This window comes from Triticum urartu, chromosome 3A, assembly GCF_056163025.1.
Source record: "Triticum urartu cultivar PI428250 chromosome 3A, HENAU_Tu73, whole genome shotgun sequence".
Classification (NCBI taxonomy): domain Eukaryota; kingdom Viridiplantae; phylum Streptophyta; class Magnoliopsida; order Poales; family Poaceae; genus Triticum; species Triticum urartu.
In genome coordinates, this window is record NC_141875.1 from 5,054,659 (window position 1) to 5,071,520 (window position 16,862).

General features: G+C 49.6%; 1 pseudogene; it reads left to right on the top strand.

Annotated features, from left to right (window-relative positions):
- The first annotated feature begins 10,832 nt into the window (after positions 1-10,832).
- On the top strand, positions 10,833-13,098 carry LOC147977585 (uncharacterized; annotated as a pseudogene).
- Positions 13,099-16,862: the final 3,764 nt, after the last annotated feature.

Consider the following 16,862-nt stretch of genomic DNA (forward strand, 5'->3'; position numbering starts at 1 on the left):
AGAGCCGTTGGCGGGTGTGCTATATAAGTGGGCGACAGCGGCGGTGACCACGGCGACAGAGAGCACGGCGGTGACCACGGCGAGAGAGAGAGCACGGCGGCAGGAAGCTAGCTGTGGAGGGCGCGGCGGTGGGAAGCTAGCAGTGGAGGGCGCGACGGCGTTGAGATCCCCTTCGGCTCCGAGCTCCATGTCTTCCTCAAGCTCCCGCGCCACGTCGCGGATGCAGAGCCGGGCGCGTGTGGACATGCCTGTCTTCGTCTGTCCGTGGTGCCGGGCGGGCGTTGATCGAAGGGTTTCTCAGACACCGAGGGACCAGAATCGTCCGTTCTAGGTGTGCAGCGAGAATGGGGTAAGAATCGGGGCAATTGCACCATTTTCGTGGTCGGGATCTTTGAGCAATGGGTTGATCTGTTTGGTGTTCATGCAGGTGACATGCTTCTTTCTTTGGGTCGATGCTCTGGCCAAGACTCTGATGAATGAACTGCAAGAAGAGCATGAAGAATGGTTGCGCATGCTGCCACGAACGGCAGTGGCCACACCACGAGCTCCGGAAGAAGAGATGGATGGCGAAGCACGCACTGACAGAGAGCTAGCTATTGAGCTTAGGATGTTGAAGAAGAAGGTTAGGAAGCTTGAAGATCAAGCACTACCAATACCCATTTCCAAATACTTTTGGGCATTTGTAGGTATGGTAATCGCACTGGTTGTAATGTTGAAAATGTATGGAAAGGCATGAATTATGGAGGAATTTGTAATCTTGAAATTGTTTGAGAAATTCACCTAGTTTAAATGTTGGTTAAAGTTGTTTAAATGTTGAAACAAAAAGAGAAGAAGTGACCAACATTTAAATATGTTGGAAAAAAGAGAAGAAATTAGGAATTCAGAAACTTTTGATCAATGAAATGCAGATCTCTGCTCTGCCTTTCTGTCCAAAAAAAAGGTTGCTCTTGGGCCAAATTCAGAGCGTAGAGCCAAGTGCAGGCTAGACTAATGGGCCATCTGCATCCAATTAGGCCCATTCGGGGGTTTTCTTGCGTATTTTTTTGTTTTCTATTCTGATTTAATTTAGGCAGTAAATCATAATGCTGAAACTTTTTGTGGAAGCTAATTGAATTATTCTGAAGCCAAACAATTAAGGTTAGAAATTTTTTGGAGCTGTTAATTAATCCAATTCAAATACACCGTGATTTAAATCAAAGACCAAAATATCATGGAAAATGTGCCTCAGCTCTGGTAGAGGTTTACGTCAGGTGCTAAAATAAATGAACATTTTTGAAGGGCATTACATTGAGAAAAACATAATATGTCTAAAAAATGAAGGGTGGAAAATGCACAAAAAATTGGTGCGGCTGGGGACTCAAACCCAGGACCGCATGGGTTTGTGGTGTTTAGGGCTGCGCTGGTAACTGCTAGGACAGATGGCAAGACTTTGACATGGGTAGGGAAGGAAGGTATACATAGTGAGACTGTGATTTTTTTTTAAAATAGTGAGACCGTGAATGTTTGCACACGCGTGAGAGTGGTTTTCCTTTGTTTTGCACTTAAATTTTGGAGGGTTGGAAGGTTGAAAATGTATGTTGCACTACCACATGATTTTGGTCAGAGTGGCACTTGGTTTAGGGTTAGAGTGGCACTTGGTTTAGGATTTAAAGGGAATAAATTTGCATGTTAGTTCATGACTTTTTGTTTGAATGAAACAGAGGGCCTCTCACCCCCTCCGATTTTCATTAATGAAAACCACAAGTTCTCGAACTTGATGACTTGTTTAGGGAAGAAATGATATGTTTGGGCACGGACATTTTTAACACACATAATAAGATGGAACACAACGTACCATTACAATAACTTAGATAAGATCACGGAGAGTTCACGGACACATGACGAAACATGACACGACACGACACGACATAGAAAAGCAACAAAATAAAAAACCAAACATGACGAGCTTGACTCCGGGCTTGAACATCTTCATCTTGACCTCCTTCTTCCACCTTGGCCGCGTGCGCCCCTTCAACACCGTCTTCATCTTCACACCTCCTCCTCGTCGTCATAGGGAAGGGAGTGCATCTGGCCTGGAGCGGGGAAGATGCGCTCGTAGTTGGTGTAGATGTTGTAGATGGTGAAGAAGATGGCCTCGCAGCCGCACCAAAAGACTTGGCCGAGGAGCTCACGCGCGTCAAATGGGTTGGTGAAGGTGACCGTGAGCAGTAGGAGGATGCCGCCGCGGTCACGAACCTCATTGAGGGTGAACATCCTCGGCGAGCCCTGTGGGAGGTGGGCATAGTCGACTCTGAAGAAGGCGCGGGTGAGTTCGACGGAACCCCTCCACCTTGAAATAGCCCACACACGGAGCTCCCTCTCCACGAGCACGCCCGATGGGTAGCGCAGCTCCGGCACCACAGGCGGATGGTTGAAGGTCGGCCCGTTGAACTGCATCTTCTTCACTTGGTCTCGCTTGGGGAGGGCTCGGTCGCTTGGGTGTTTGAAATTGGAGAGGATCGGATCTGGCTTGTCGGTGGGAGAGGAAGAGAGGCACCCCATTTATAGGCCTGTGGGTGGGAGAGGAAGAGAGAAAGGATGAGAACGGTGCGTGTGTGAATCCGGACGCGTGTGTGTATCCGTTATGTTTTGCACACTTAAATTTTTGCACGAAAACGATGCATCTTTGACCGGGTGGTGCATGTGAATCGCTGCCCTGAACCACTGCCCTAAACCACCTAGCTCGCCTCGCTAGCCTAGCTCGCCTAGCGCGCCTCGCTCGCATGCATGCACGTCGCCGCCTCCCGCGCATGCAAACCCACGTAGCCGCCTCCATGCATGCAAGGCCTGGAAAGGCTGAGACGGGCTATTTACTGCGGTCTCAGGCCCAGACAACGAGATGGCCCAACGGTCCATCCAGCGCGCCCGATATTTGTTAAAAAAACAATATCCCAGCCAATCAGATTGCATCTCGCGGATCGCCCCCCTCCTCCCCGCAGATTCCTTCTAGAAGGGTTAGATCAACGGCCCTTGATCGCCGCTAGGGTTAGATGAACGGTCCTTGTTCAGCGCTAGGGTTAGTGGGGTTTGGGAGGGGTTTGGAGCAGTCAAAGCTATGTTTGACCAGATTTCAAATGAGTATAATAAATTAAATAAAAATCAGAAAAATGAAAAACCTGCGCACATAGTCTTCTTATGTCATATACTAACGATTTAAGTTGATAAACAAGCTTTACATACATTTAAATGATAAGTTCATGTGTATTGTATGATATCTCGAGTATCTCAAACTCTCTTGTATGAAGTGAAGAGAAGTGTTTTGGGGAAATGAACATCAAAATTTCAAAAAACTCACCACAACTTCATTTTGGAGTGACTAAGAAGGATCCAGGCTTAGTTTTTCATTTTGATGTTTTACACTTGTTTAATTCTTGGTCAAAGTTAAGTTTGACCAGAATTCAAATCAGCAAAACAAATTAAAAAAATGGAAAAACCAGCGCACATAGTCTGTACATATAGAATATATGTGTAGGAAAGTTATTTGGCTGATTTAGACAAGGTCGAAAAAAACCTTGCTTAGAAATAAGGACGTTTACCCTACCTTTGGACCCATCTTTTTAGCACATTTTTCATGAAAATTTCAAAAACCTCACCACAACTTCATTTTGGATTGACTAAGAAGTATCCAGGCTTAGTTTTTCATTTTGATGTTTTAGACTTGTTTAAATCTTGGTCAAAGTTAGGTTTGACCAGAATTTAAATGAGCAAAACAAAATTCAAAAAAATCAAAAAAAGGAAAAATCATGTGCTCATTCAAACATCATCCAACAGATATTTAAACATCATGTCAAACATACTTCTAACATAGGTCCAACATCATCCAACAGAAATATAACATGTCAAGTGATAAATGTTTCATAATACAACATCATTCCTTATTCATAATGTTTCATAATTGCTCATAGATAGCGTTGGGGCTTCTGTCTGTTCCTTGAGCTTCTTGCCATCACTTTGCTCCTCGTGCACCTTGTGCTTATTGTTTCTTCTCTTCTTCTCTTGGTTGTCGGTACCTTGCGCGTCTTCTTCAAACCTACCATAGAGCTGTGCAAAACATAAACGGTAATGAGATCGTGTCAAGTGATAGATGTACAGTAGTATTTGACCCTTGCAAGATTTACATACCTAGAAGAACTCACAACAACAGAAGGTTGGTCACCATTTGGAGCCTCACTTGGATCATCATTTGGAGCCTCACTTGGATCATCACTTGGAGCCTCACTTGGATCACCATGATCAACATTTAGAGCCACACTTGGATCAGCATTTGGAGCCTCACTTGAATAATTATTTGGAGGATATTTTGGATCATCGTCAAAATCATGCGGCTGTTGACCATCATCACTTGGAACCTCGTCAAAATCCTCATGTGATGCAACCGGCTGTTGACCATCATTTTCATCATCTGTTGAGGCAACCGGCTGCTGACCAACATTTTCATCGAAGCCTTCATCGAAACTCTCTCCGAACGCTGGATCTACTGTGTTATCACAATACTTACCAAAATGACCAGACCCACCACACCTTGTGCACCTACGCTTCCTCGCTCCAAGTCCAGCTCCTTCGCTGCGAGGTCTGATTCGACTCTTCCTTGGTCTACCTGCTGCTCTCTTCAGAACTGGAGCGCAAAGCTTGAATCCAGGGTCCACCATGTCCCATTGTTGTTTTCCCTCCATAGCAGGCAAGGCATAAGCATATGTGGCTTTGAACCTTGCAACAGAGTAGTAATCATGCACATACTGCTGTATGTTCCCTGCTGGACCTGGGAGAGAAGTGATGAAAAACAAGGCATGAATGCATGGCAATCCAGTTATCTGCCATTGCCTACAACTGCAAGTTCTAACTTCTAAATCCACTGGATATCTCCATTCCCTCTTCTCTTTATCCAAATATGATATCTCTGCTGTGGTACCCGAGCAAAGCGTCATGTTCATTTCCAAGCCTGTTGTCTTCTGCTTCAGTTCATTCATCACGGCAGGGATGATAATGTGGCCCATGAATTTTGCCTCGGCTATTCCTGCACGATAATGAAATTTCTGCATGTATTCTATCCTTATCCTCTCAAGCAAATCCACCACATAATGACCCTTTAGTTTCCGGATCGTTGAGTTGAAAGACTCTGCTAGATTATTGTGCACATAGTCAACTTTGCTCACTTCACTGAATTGTCTTCTGGCCCATAACTTGGAGTGGTGTGTTTCCAAGTATTCTTTCACTTTGGGATTCATGTATAACTGCCTCAAGTGGTAGTTGTGCTTCTTCACACTGCATGTCAAAGATGCTGGCCATAAATTATCGGTATACACCTTTCCTTTGAATTTCTTCATGAAATTTGCAGCAAGGTGATGCTTGCATTCCCTATGCTCTACTCCAGGGAACACATTGTCCACGGCCACTTCTAAACCTTTGCAGGCATCTGTATGAATGACCAACCCATTGGGATGTGCAATATCCCGACGGAGATTATGCAAAAACCAAGTCCAGCTCTCCTCAGACTCTGTCTCCAGCACACCATAGGCAACTGGAAATACAAAACTATGTGCATCAACTGCACAAGCTGCTACTAACTGTCCTTTAAACCTCCCTGTGAGAAAAGTGGCATCAATAGCCAAATAAGGCCTACAGCCTGCCAAAAAACCCCGGCGACAAGCCTCAAAGTAGACAAAAACCCTTCTAAAGCATTCCTTGGTCTTTGTCACTCCCCTGAATGTGTACTCCAAGGTGTGGTGATCAATATCTATAATACTACCTGGGCTTGTCCTCTCCACTTCACCTTTGAATGAATACAACAATTGAAAACTTTCCTGCCAGTTACCATAAATAGAATCCATAGCATGTTGTTTACCATTGAACAACCTCATGTATGGTAAATCTATCTTGAACTTATCTTTGATGTTCTTCTGCAATTCCTTCGGACCCACTTGCTGGTTTTTCTTTCACCCACTTCTTTACTTCTTCTGCCACCCATCTTGACTTGGCTCTACTGATTGTATCCTTCCTAAGGGTTGATTCCTAGCATGTGTGCTTAAAAGGGTTCACTTTGACCTGAACATTAGTGCTATTCTGCATTTTAGATGCAAGCAGCCTCCATGGACAACCCTCAGTCGGACAGTGCACTCTGTAACGTACTTGATCTCTCTTGTCAACTTTGAAAGTACGTTCTACCTTGATGCAGTATGTCACAAGTGCATTTCTACACTCATTCATGGATGCAAAAATTGTACCTTCTTCCATTTGAGGGTTCAAAGGGTCCCATTCAACAGCTGCAAGGTCTTCGTCCTCACCCATCGCGTCATCATCCACACGGACTGCATTGTGAGCCTCATCTTGGTTTTCAGTCCGAGGTGCCCATCGTAAATTCCGAATAACATCAGAATATAGCTTCTCTTCATCAACCCCAGAATTGTAGCCATCAGGCTCCACTTCAAGGGGGACCCTACTGCTGTTGCCCACACTTGTCGAGCCACCATGTCACCGTGCACCAACTGAACCATTCTGGCTAGAGATGCCATTACGACGACTTGGTTCTCCCCGAGATGTTGCACCCGCCATCCTAGGTCCAAATGCCTGCTCAAGCACATCAATTTGCAGCCTCACATGAAAATTATCTTTCTCTTTATGCCTAACAAACATGGTAGCTAGCTCTTCATCATTACTAAATGTCACCCAATTCTTTTCCCCATCATAGTATTTGTATACCACTTCATAAAGCAAACCCCAAGGATATTGGCTACAAATTACCTCCCCAAATTGTCTGAAACTCCAATTACTAGCCATTGGCAACCGATAATCAAAACCTCCTTGGTATTTCTTCTTATCCTTTGCATCGAACATGTACCGGTCCCTTCTAATGTGCACCATGAAAGCAAACCGCAACTCCATCCTAACCGGCGAAAAACAGAGACGCAATCAGCACACTAATTGGGCAAACCTACTCGAATCGAGTGTTCAAATGCACAACTAAGCTCAATCTAAACAAGAGGCGAGACTTACCCCTCGGGAACCCAGTCGTGGACGCGGCGGATCTCCGGCCCGATGCCTGCCTCGCCAAATACTCCGGGGTCACCGCTACTCACCATTTCTCCCTAGGGTTCTTCCTCCTAGTTCAAATAGCTCCAGCAGCCCCCCACCTTTGAGCGCTACGGCCGGGCGCACGGAAGGAGGCCGCGCCGCGGATCGAGCAGGTGGCGGGCGCCCCACCCGTGGCGTCGCAGGAAGGTGGTGGGCGTCACAGGTAGCCGTGGAGCGTAGGCGCAGGGAGGTAGCGGCGGAGCAGGCCGTGCAACTGATGGCGGGGTAGGTGCTGGCCGCGGCGCAGGTGGCGGCGGCGGCGGCGCAGGTGGCGGCGGCGGCGCAGGACAGCCGGCCGGGCGGACGGGTGTGAGCTAGAATGATTTGGGGATTTAGTTGCACGGGCCTACATGTCAACTCCGGACCCACGTCCACGCGGTCCCACATGTAAGCTCCGGGCCCACAACCACTAACGCTGGCGGACGGAATGGACTCAAATATGGCCGTTTGGCCTCGTCATAGTTGTTGTGCTCAGACTAGGGCAAAACTGAGGACAATTCGCATCTGAGGGCAAAACTGAGCACATGGACACCACTGAGGGCAAAAGGATAATTAACCCGCCAACAAAAGGAAGTCGTCCCTTGGCTAACAGCAGAGTTTAGACTGTGGCAAAAATTCGCTAGTAACATCACTCCGAACATAATTCATCACTGCAGTGCATCAACAAAACAATTGAACAATGTTAACTAGAGAAGTAAACAAAGTTGGCGACACATTGGGTGATGATATTTTAGTTGATAATCAGCAAGCCCTCTAACAATGAACTGTATCATCAGATCAGAGGGAAGGTACCTCAGAGTTACCTGCCGGCGAACCAATTAATCCAACTCTCATGTGGTACTAGGTTTTTCAAAAACAGATCAGCAAAGCTTCTCACTCGATTAGGCTTGACCTCGGATGCAAGCAGCAAAGGGAAATAATAAGATGACTAATTTAAATAGGCATGACAACACATGTGTGCAGAGTAATATTGTGAAATACCCCCATTAGGCTAATTGTGACCCAGCATATTTTGGATTTGGATATGAAAAGTACTCCCTCCGTTCCGTAATATAAGAACGTTTTTGACACTAGTGTAGTGTGAAAAACGTTCTTATATTTTGGGACAGAGGGAGTATTTCTTTTACACATTCATTCATTTTTAACTGACAATGATGCTCATCATGTAAAATGCCAATAGAAGGAACTACATACTGCAATTTAGCAACATGGCAATGATTTGCTAGAGCACACAACTCATCAGGGCAACCAAAATTCTAGCACACCAGCATCATCTGAACCAGTACAAAAAAAGTAGAAAAACGAACAGTGTTGTAATCTCTCACACAGGTTGCTAGAATAAGGTCCACTTTATGCGAAAGGGAGGAAAAGGTCAGAGGCTGGGAAGTGAAATTCTCCCCCAATTTTAAGGCATCTACAGACGGACTTGAAGAGAAAAGAAAAGAAGGGAGAGGCGATGGCGTCCGCCTCCGATGGGCCGCCTGCTGGCGATGCCCGGCCGTCCACTGGTGATGTCCGGTCGCCTGATGCGCATCTCCGGAGGTGTGCGCCGGAGTCGTCCCCGGATGCGCCATCTCCGCGCCTAAATGCGCCGTCGCGTTCGGCGCAACCGGATCTTGGAGGATCCATCGACGCGGCGGTGTCTGGGGAGAAGGAGTAGGCGCAGGGAGGAAGGCCACTCGCGGTGCAGTGGCGCGTTCGCTTCACCGATCTGGATCTTGATTCCGGATGGATCGAAGGACGCCTCTCGTTTTCTGAAGTATCTCGTTGGGTGGCGTTGCGGGATATGGACAACGACATCCTTGCCGGAGAGTACCTATCGGCCAATGATATAATCGAGGTAGGTTCTCGGATTCGTCTTGATTCGTATGATGTGGTTGTCGACTGTTGTATGCAGATTGCTCAAGAGAAGGCGGTGGAGCTCGTCGATCTGACGACGAACACGCCACAGGATCATCGCGTGAGGCGACCGCGGTGACTCGGGTGGTCACGGCGAGCCGGCCGCCGATGCCGGCGGATCCCTCTGCGAGGCGAGTAGGGGGTAGGTTCTGGGCCTTGGCGGATTCGGATGAGGACGACGATGATGGGGGCTCCGCCGGCAGATCGCCGGCTGACTACTCGTCGTCGCCCTCCGATGTGATCTACGAGGCTTTCAACCCCGGCTACTCAGAGGAGGAGGTCGCTGCGCTGGTCGATGAGATCGTGCTGGCCGATGATCTGGTGAGGTTCGGGCTGAGTGCGGCAGATAGGGTGGAGGTGGTTCGCCAGATCGTTCACCGGAGGACGGCGACGACGGCGGTTCGGCCTTGGAAGGGGCCATTGCCTAAGGTATGCCTCCCGCCCTTAACTTTGTCCGATTTCATTCCGCAAGATGCTTGGACTAGAGTGATTCGTAAGAAGAAGAGGAAGTGGAGATCGGACCTTCCTGCGCCGGCGCCGGTGAGCCGTACGCCGGCTGGGATCCGGGCGGCTAGGGTTGGTCATTTGAATTTGCTATTGGGCGGTGATGAGTGGGCCGGCTGTGGACCTTTGCTTGGGCATGAGGCCCAACATGGGGGAGCAGACGAGGGGCAATCTTGAGTGGTCTAGACTGGGCAAGTGGCCCACGAGAACCTGGATGTGGCTCCTCTCTCGTCCGAGCCGTGCAGCACTGGCGACGAGCATGATCGCGTGCGCTGGGTCGGGGATGATCCGAACCTCGCTGGGCCTGTGGCTGCGTTTGGGCCACTGTCTACTGGGTATGAGGCCCGGTTAGACGTGGAAACTAGCGCTACTACGGGAGGGGGTGCATGCATGCATCGTCCTGTCTCAGTTTCGCCGTCGCTGCGTCCTAGGGTTCGTCGTTCGCCGCATCGTCGTTCCACAGGATCGGGCCGGGCGCGCCACATTCCCCCCCTTGGGTCGATGGCGGGGCCTGGCGGAGCTCCGCCTCCCGGGAAGAAGCCGCCTCCCTCTGGGGCGGGGCGGGCTGCGGGAGTGCCGCCACCAGGGACTAGCTCTGGTCGGGCCGCGGCGCCGCCGGGATCGGGCGTTGGCCGTGGACTGCAGATGCCCGCTGCTACTGCTCGTGGTGGTGCGTCTTTTCCTCCCGCCGCGACGGCGCGGGTGGCTTTCGGAGGCCCTGTTGGGAGGCCGCCGGCTCCAGCAGTGCTGCCTGGCGGGAGAGGTGGTCCGGGCGGCCCGGCAGCTGGTGTTCGGCCGCCTGTTCTGGGGGTGCGGCGGTGGCTCTTGGCCGGGGGGCTGTGCCTCCTAGGCCTCCTCCGCCCTCGGGTCCGATGCAAATACTGCCCCCGGCTGTGCAGAGTACAACGGCCGTGCCTGCGGCGGGCTGGGGAGCTGCGCCACCTAGGCCCCCAGCTCCTTCTCCACGTCTCGTTGCTCGCCCGCCTGGGTCTACGGTTGCACCCCGAGGTCAATGGGGGGATGACGGATATGATGCTTACGGGACGAGCCAGCATCGTGGTTCTTCATCAACGGGTGGTGGCCGTGGCTATGACTGGCAGAGTGATGGATCTGCCGAGAGGCCTTTCTTGGGTCCTTCAGGAGGCTTCGTCGAGGGGCCTTTGGATCCGGGACATCGCCAGCGACAAGGGTTCCGTGGCTATCGGGGTGGTCGAGGAGGCAGAGGGGGCCATTACCGTCCACGTCCTCCGCCACCTCCAGTTGTGGTCGACCAGACGACAGCTGACGAGTCTACCGAGGGCCCTCTCTTGCCTGGCCACGCTATGGAGGTCGTGACGGCTCTTGCCTCTGTGCAGGTTCCTGAGAATGAGGTTATAACTGATGTTTCTGAGGAGTTGTCTGATAGGTCTGAGGCTGAGAGGGCTTCCAAGTGGGCGCGTAGGGAGGAAAAGATGCTTTGTTACCGGTGCGGTGACAAGGGTCACTTCATCGCGGAGTGTGTGGCTATGTTATGTGATACCTGTGGTAAGCTGGCACATGAGTCTGGGGAGTGTCCGATGCTGCGTGATCAGGCACCGTCGCTGATGATGTATGGTGTATACTGTGCTGAGTTAACTTTTTTTGAATCTCCAAATGAGCGAGAGGCTGCTGACGAGTCCACGAGTATGACCACGGGGATAGTCAAGGTTACCAGAGGAGAGGTGGCTGAGACACAGATCGTGCAGAGACTCCGGGAGTTGGCTCCTGGGGAGTTCTAGTGGGACCTTGTCAGTATGGCTGATAGGATGTTCAGGGTTGAGTTTCCTTCTGTTGAGGATTTGCAGAGGCTGTTGAGCTTTGGGATTTGTAAGGTGCCGGGAACGGATGGTATCCTTGAGTTTCAGGAGTGAAAGCTTGTGGAGCCACAGGGCACGCCGCTTACTCAGGCGTGGTTGCGTTTCTCCGGGGCTCCTTCTAGGCCGCTGCAGGATGCTCGGGTGGTGTGCAGTATGGGCATTTTGGTAGGGAAGCCTGAGCGTGTGGACATGGAGTTTACCTGAGCTCATGGGATTGCTCGGGTCTTGGTTAGTATTTTGAACATTGAGTATGTTCCGGATGTGGTTAAGTGGGCTTATCGAGGCAGAGTCTATGATTTGGCTATTGAGTTTGAGGATGAGAGCCTTCTGGGTGCGCTGGCTCATGATTCTGATATGGATATGCATGAGAGTGATGGCGGAGGAGGAGTTCGGGAGTCGCCGGTCGAGGACCCTGGACGACAGTTGTCTAAGGGGCCGGGGCCCGAGCCGGCGTCGACCGGGGATGGAGCAGTCTCACCTTCTGTGGTCCCTTCGACGACTCTGATATTTGGGTCTTTTGAGCCTCACTCTGCACCACCGAGGCTCTGGAGTGATCGAGTTGAGTCCGAGGAGGCGTTTGAGCGCGAGTTACTGGCTTTGGGTTTGGAGGATGAAGTGGACACGATTCCTGGGGATCGGCCGGTGGCCACTCCCCTTCATGCCCAGCAGACGACACCTTATCTGGAGGTACCGCAGCTTGTTGTACCTGTTCTATCGGGGAGTGACCTGGGACAGGCGGCCTCGGTTTGCTCTCCTTCTGCTGAGGAAGGCGACTTGGGGCAGGTGGCTTCCGAGTTTTCCTCCTCGCCGGGAGGGGGTCTGGGGCAGGTGGCCTCGGATATCTCTCCCCCCCGTCGCGTCTGCCGGTCGGTTGATGCCGGCTTCGCCTGCGGGAGGCGGCTCGGGGCAGGTGGCCTCGGAGCCTCCTTCTTCTCCGGTGCCTGTGCGAGTAGCTTCTCCGGTGCTGGGTGGGGAGCGAGGGCAGGTGGCCCTTGGTCGGTCTCCACCCACCCAGCCCCGAGTATCGCCAGATGGGCCACGCCACGCGTCGACTGTGAGTGCTTTGCCTATCTCGGGTGAGTCCGTACAGGTGGATCGTCCTGCTGGTTGGGGAGCGGTAGGAGGCCGGACCCCGGCCGCGATCTCTCGGGAGGAGGTTATCGCTTTTGGAGGGATTCAGGATCCGGTGCCTGAGGGGCGCCGGATGAGTGGACGACTCCAAAGCCAGCCTGACATGGACGATATTCAGCAGCGGTGCGCCATGAGGGCGGCCAAGCTTCGTGACGTCGAGGTCACTACTAGTATGTCGGTCAATATATCTAATTCCATTTTGCATTTTTCAAATGATGATATTGTTAAGAATGCAAATCAATTAGGTGTTTCGTTGGGTAGTAATGACACTGAAATTTCTAATTCTGTTAATGATCTTTTAGACCTAGAGGCTGAGCGGGCCTTAGAGATGATCCGTAATATTGCGGCTGTCAAACCTATGAGTGATTCTGAGGTTGATGCGCTCGGGGTGAGGGTGTTAGATAACTTTTGTGCGGATCTTATGCAACCTACTACTGATGAGGATGTTCAGGCTGAGTCTACCGAGATAGTGTTGGCTAGCCCGTCTGAGACTGGTTGTGAGGACCAGTTGCAGAATCAAACGATCCCCAAGCGCAAGTGGAAACGGAAGGTCTACCCGGCTTCCGCAGTGCGTAGGAGTGCTTGGATACGTACGGCAAAAAAATTCCATGATGAAATATGAAAGGAATATTCTGGAATAGCAGAGGTCTAAAGGACTTGGCTAAAAGAAGGTTTCTTGCAGAGGCGTCTGTCGAGCATTGTTTAGATTTCATAGCTCTATCGGAGACGGGTAGAGATAACTTCGCACCTCAATTTCTAAATACTCTTTCGGGAGGTATAGATTTCGATTGGCATTGCTTGCCACCGAGAGGGAGGTCGGGTGGAATCCTTCTCGGAGTTAGGTGTGATGCGCTTGAGGTTCGCGGTGTGGTCATGGGAGACTTTGCTGTCAAGTTTAGGGTGCGCTTGATGGTTGATGGGTTTAATTGGGCTCTTGTCGCGGTGTATGGTGCTGCACAGCCCGAGCTCAAGCCTGAGTTCTTGGCTGATCTTTTTCGGATTTGTGGCTCCGAGCAGTTGCCCATCCTGGTGGGGGTGATTTCAATATTATAAGACGGCGTGAGGATAAGAACAATGATAATTTTGATGGACGATGGTCGTTCATGTTTAACACTATCATTGAAAGTCTGGACCTAAGAGAAATTGAGCTATTGGGTAGAAAGTTTACCTGGGCGAACGCGATGCCAAATCCGACGTATGAGAAGTTGGACCGAGTGTTGGCTAGCGTTGATTGGGAACAGAAGTTTCCCCTGGTGACTGTCCAGGCCTTGTCCCGTGGCATCTCTGACCATACGCCTTTACTTGTCAACTCTGGTGAACCCACGCACCTGGGGAACAAAAATGTGTTCTCCTTTGAGATGGCTTGGTTTGAAAGAGATGGCTTCCTGGATCTTGTGGCCAGAGAGTGGGCTAAGGATTCAGGAGGGAGGACCGCGCTTCAGCGCTAGCAAAATAAGATTAGGCATTTGAGAAGTTTCTTACATGGGTGGGCTAAGCATCTGAGCGGGATTTATAAGGACGAAAAGGAAAAGCTCCTTGTCCTTATACAGTCTCTGGATGTAAAAGCGGAAACCACGATACTGCCGGTTGCGGAGTTTCATGCCAAGCTAGAGGCGGAATTGCGGCTCAAAGAACTTCTTAGAGAAGAAGAGTTGAAGTGGGCGTTGCGGGCCAAGGTCCGGCGTGTTGTCCAAGGGGACGCGAACACACACTTCTTTCACATGATCGCTAACGCTAAGCATCGAAAGAAGAGGATCTTTCAGCTTGAGCAAGATGAGGGTACGACTGTAGGACAGGATAACCTAAAATTGTACATAACCGAATACTATAAGCAGCTGTTTGGCCCTCCAGAAGAGAACTGTGTGTCTCTGGACGAGTCAAGGGTTGAGGATATTCCTCAGCTTACTTCGGTGGAGAATGATATTCTGGCGGCTCCTTTCTCGGAGAATGAGGTGCTCGAGGCTATCTCGCAAATGAAGAATAACAAGGCGCCGGGACCTGATGGTTTCCTAGCGGAGTTTTATAAGAAGTGCTGGCATATCATTAAAGGGGACTTGTTGCCCATGTTTAATGACTTGTTTGCTGGGAAGCTTCAACTATTTCAGCTAAATTTTGGAACGATTACCCTTCTTCCTAAGAAAACAGAGGCTGTGAGGATTGAGCAATTCAGGCCAATCTGTCTTCTTAATGTCAGTTTCAAAACTTTCACCAAGGTCGGGACCAATAGACTCACACATATTGTGCATTCTGTTGTGCAGCCTACCCAATCTGCTTTCATGCCGGACAGGAATATCCTTGAGGGTGTGGTGGTCCTTCATGAAACGCTCCATGAAATCCACACGAAAAAACTGGATGGGGTTGTTTTCAAAGTGGATTTCGAAAAAGCGTACGACAAAGTCAAATGGCCATTCCTTCAGCAGGCCTTGCGCATGAAGGGTTTTGATGAGGCTTGGCGACGCCAAGTAGAATCCTTTACACAAAAAGGGAGTGTTGGAATTAAAGTAAATGATGATATTGGGCACTATTTCCAGACACATAAAGGTCTGCAGCAAGGAGATCCAATGTCCCCTGTTTTGTTCAACATTGTGGTTGACATGTTGGCAATCCTAATTGGTCGGGCAAAGGAGGCCGGTCAGGTGGGAGGCTTGGTGCCCAACCTAGTTGATGGGGGGGTGTCCATCTTACAGTACGCTGATGATACTATCATCTTCATGGAGCATGACCTGGCAAAAGCGAGACATATGAAGCTGGTGCTTTGCTTATTTGAACAACTGTCCGGGTTAAAGATTAACTTTCATAAAAGCGAATTGTTCTGTTTTGGTAGAGCCAAGGAGGAACAGGAGGCTTATAGGCATTTGTTCGGATGTGAATTAGGAGTTTTACCTTTCACTTACTTAGGTATACCTATTCACCATCGTAAACTTACAAACCGGGAGTGGAAATGCGTTCAGGATCGGTTTGAAAAGAAACTGAGTTGCTGGAAGGGCAAACTTATGTCGTATGGAGGCCGGTTAATTCTTATTAATTCGGTACTCACGAGTATGCCGATGTTCCTATTATCTTTCTTTGAGGTTCCAGTTAGGGTTAGGAAACGACTGGACTTCTACCGATCAAGATTTTTTTGGCAGAGTGATGAACTTAAGAGAAAGTATAGACTCGCCAAGTGGGATGTTATTTGTAGACCTAAGGACCAAGGGGGGTTGGGTATCGGAAATCTTGAGGTCAAGAACAGATGCCTGCTTAGTAAGTGGCTGTATAAGCTTTCGGGTCCGACTGATGCAACTTGGGCGCAGATTCTTCGTAACAAGTATCTGCAGTCCAAAACTTTGTCACATGTGACAGTGAGACCAACTGATTCGCCGTTTTGGAAGGGGCTTATGAGAGTCAAGGTAACCTTCTTTAATAGAACAAAGTTTATTGTCGGTGATGGAAATGGCACACGGTTCTGGGAGGACACCTGGCTGGGTGATACACCTTTAGCAATACAGTACCCAACCTTGTATCGAATTGTCCAGCGACGTGATGCGCTAGTTTCAATGGTTATGCAGTCCACTCCCCTTAATATTCAGTTTCGGCGGGTGCTTGTTGGTGAGAGATGGGAAGCTTGGCTCCATCTGGTACGTAGACTGATGGAAGTTCAGCTAGCACAACAGCCCGATCAGCTAAGTTGGAAGCTTACTACGAACGGACAATTTACTGTCAAGTCGATGTACACCGATGTCATCAATTCCACGGTCATTCCTAGTACCAGACATGTTTGGAAAGTAAAAGTGCCTTTGAAAATCAAAGTGTTTATGTGGTTTGTACATAAACAGGTAATCTTAACAAAAGACAACTTGGTCAAGCGCAATTGGACTGGATCTACTAGGTGTAGCTTCTGTGACCAGGACGAGACCATTAAGCATCTCTTCCTTGATTGTCCTTTGGCGAGAATTTTGTGGCGCACTGTGCAAATTGCTTTTAACATTACTCCTTCGAGTACGGTCGGGTCGTTATTTGGAACGTGGCTGGATGGGATAGAGTCCGAAACAGCTAGACATATTCGTGTAGGAGTGTATGCGTTGTTATGGGCAGTTTGGAACTGCAGAAATGATTTGGTCTTTAACAGAATAACTACTATTCGATTTTTGCAGGTTTTATTCCGTGCTACAGCGCTGATCCGTATGTGGTCCTTACTCACTTCGGCGGAGGCCAGGGAGCGTTTGGTTACTGGATCTGTCCGGTGGGAGATGATAGCGCGGGATATCTTCAACCGGTTTGGTTGACGGTCATGTAATAGGATAGGCTATTAGTGCTCCTATCTTTTCTTTTACCAGCCGGTTGTGGCCATTGTGGTTTATCTTGGTTTAGCTGCGATGCTCTTGGTGAGCTCGCCTTTATGTTGTT